This window comes from Ptiloglossa arizonensis, unplaced genomic scaffold, assembly GCF_051014685.1.
Source record: "Ptiloglossa arizonensis isolate GNS036 unplaced genomic scaffold, iyPtiAriz1_principal scaffold0341, whole genome shotgun sequence".
In the NCBI taxonomy this organism is placed as follows: Eukaryota; Metazoa; Arthropoda; class Insecta; order Hymenoptera; family Colletidae; genus Ptiloglossa; species Ptiloglossa arizonensis.
Genome location: NW_027478711.1, coordinates 217,966 through 220,465, shown reverse-complemented (window position 1 = coordinate 220,465; position 2,500 = coordinate 217,966). Strand labels below are relative to the sequence as shown.

The window sequence follows — 2,500 nt, the reverse complement described above, 5'->3', positions numbered from 1 at the left end:
CCCGAGAGTATAACCGAGGAGGAACGAGACGCCGTCGGACTTTGTTCCGCAACGTTCTTTGCGTTTTCTCTCGCATCCCGCTTTCTCCTGACTTTCGTCGATTTCTAACGAAACGTCCTGCTGATTGGAACCTCTGCACGAGGACCCCGGGTAACCACTGACGATCGCGTCGATGTGCGTCCGAAGACTTCGGGAGGACCGGCTGTGAAGCTCGGATAGCGAGTCGGACACCCATGCACCGCGTCGAATGCGGTTTGAAGTTGGGACGAAAGACCGATTCGAGCCGGCTGCGAGTCCTTTTTCGAATCTGGACGCTCCCACGTGCGTTCGTCAGCTCAATCGGTGAGGACTGTGGTTCCTTTGATCGGGATTATCCCCGCGGTTCCACATCCCACGATTCATGATGGTTTTTCAATGTACTTTGCACCCGGCCGTCGAATGATTCGCGTTCATGTGCGCGAACTTTCGACGTGTTCCGTCAGTCGGGACTTTGTGTCGTCAATTTGGCGACGCCCAAGCCTCCTTCTTTCTACGTTTGGTCGGAGGCGCGGGCATCGATTTTCAAAACTAGAACCAAAGAGAATTTAAACGCAAAATTGCATAACGATTACCCTGAACGGTGGATCACTTGGCTCGTGGATCGATGAAGAACGCAGCTAATTGCGTGTCAACGTGTGAACTGCAGGACACATGAACATCGACATTTCGAACGCACATTGCGGTCCACGGATAAAATTCCTGGACCACGCCTGGCTGAGGGTCGTTCACATAACCTAATACTGCTTGCGTTGCTATCCAATCCCCGCCGTCGTTTCCGGAGAGAATGGAAACGTTTCAGAGTCGGGTGTGTACGGAGATGCTTACGTACGAGCGAAAGATGGGCAGTTCGTTGGCGATTGTCGCGGACGTGCGAAAATAACGATTTGCCTGCGCGTCTCCATATGTAATCGTTCGGACTCGCGAGAGTGTTGCGGCGTCGCGCGTCGACTTAATACGACCGCCCGTGAACACCGCTCCCTACGATTACTTTGAAGTTTGCGCGCGCATATATTCGTCTTTCGCCCGAATCGAATTTTGCCGCGCTCCCAACGTTGCCTGAAATGATTTTTACGTCGAGAAAGGAACACGAATCGAGAGACTAATAGAGGACAAAAATGAATCACCCCACCACGTGAAATGTGGCATTTGTTAATAGTCGTCGTTCGCACAGCCCCAGGGATTTGTCGGCCAGCGGGGGTCGTCGTTGCCCGCGATGTCACATCAAATTTACCGCGACCACTATCGAGGGAGGTCTTTATCTTCGAACGTTGAAGACTTCGGCCACGTTCGTCGAATCGAATTTTTGACCCGTCGATGTGGTTCGTTTGGTAAGAGATATGCTCGTGCGTGCAAACGTTTCTGAACCTTCGGTGCTGTACTTAAAATCCTCTTTGGAGCGGCTCGAACGCAACGACAAACTTTGCCACAATGAAGGGAAACTGCTGAAGGGAAAGCGAGAGGTTGGTCACCCCATGTCTCTGTTGTCGATCGTGAGACCGCGCGTATAACCGGTCGTCCAGTCCACGACAACTTTTTCGAATTCATCTCGGACTTGCTAACACCGGGTTCTCTTATCCTCCTCCTCCTTCTCTTCGTTCTGCTCTGGAGAATAGGAGTCAGATCGAGAGTGAGCGAGAGAGGGGAAGAATAAGTAGAATCGAAGTCGACGCGTGTTAGTAGTATTCCTTTAGTATGTTTTACTGGAAAAGCAACGGACGGACGTTAAAATTTCAACCGGTTAAACGTCTAGCGAGCGTTTCGCATCGAATTTCAATTAGAGAGACACTTTGGCGAGGTGCTTGAAAATCTCTCCTTGTCACCGAGAAAACAGCAGGCTTCCTTTTCTTCGGTTCAACGCGAAGAACTCTCTCAATCGACAGAACCATGTAAGCGTCACCGATGGGATTTTGCGTCGGGCGACGCCGTACGTGTGGGAATGCGGTGAAAAGAAAAGAATCTGCGTGAGAGATAGGGAGAAAATGCTCGTCGAGCGCGTTACTGAGGGAAGGAATAAGACCTCTCGTTCGCGCCCCGACGTCGTTTCCCCACTCCTCGCTCGTTCTTCTTTTACACCCGTCCACGTCGGCGTATATCCCCGCCTACCCTGGTACGCGAGCGAACAACGATTGAAGAGAGAGGATCATCATCGCGTATGCAACTGCAGAACACGTCGAGTTGGGACGAAAAGATCGTGGCGCCTTGCTCTCTTTGATTCGGCGTCGTTGCCTTTCGCTGTTAAAGAAAAACACGTTTGTTTGACGACCTCAGAGTAGGCGAGATTACCCGCTGAATTTAAGCATATTACTAAGCGGAGGAAAAGAAACTAACAAGGATTTCCTTAGTAGCGGCGAGCGAACAGGAATGAGCCCAGCACTGAATCCCCGCGGTATTGCCGCAGGGAAATGTAGTGTTCAGGAGGATCCGCTTATCCCGTGACGTCGAACTGAGTCCAAGTCCAACT

At 51.4% G+C, this 2,500-nt stretch overlaps 1 non-coding gene and 1 pseudogene across 1 annotated transcript; both read left to right on the top strand.

Annotated features, from left to right (window-relative positions):
* The first annotated feature begins 608 nt into the window (after window positions 1–608).
* On the top strand, window positions 609–763 carry LOC143154648 (5.8S ribosomal RNA). Its single transcript, XR_012994232.1, has one exon. It is a non-coding gene; the product is annotated as a 5.8S ribosomal RNA (ribosomal RNA).
* Window positions 764–2,298: 1,535 nt separating this feature from the next.
* The window catches only part of LOC143154647 (large subunit ribosomal RNA), a 2,878-nt pseudogene continuing 2,676 nt past the window's right edge, over window positions 2,299–2,500 (top strand).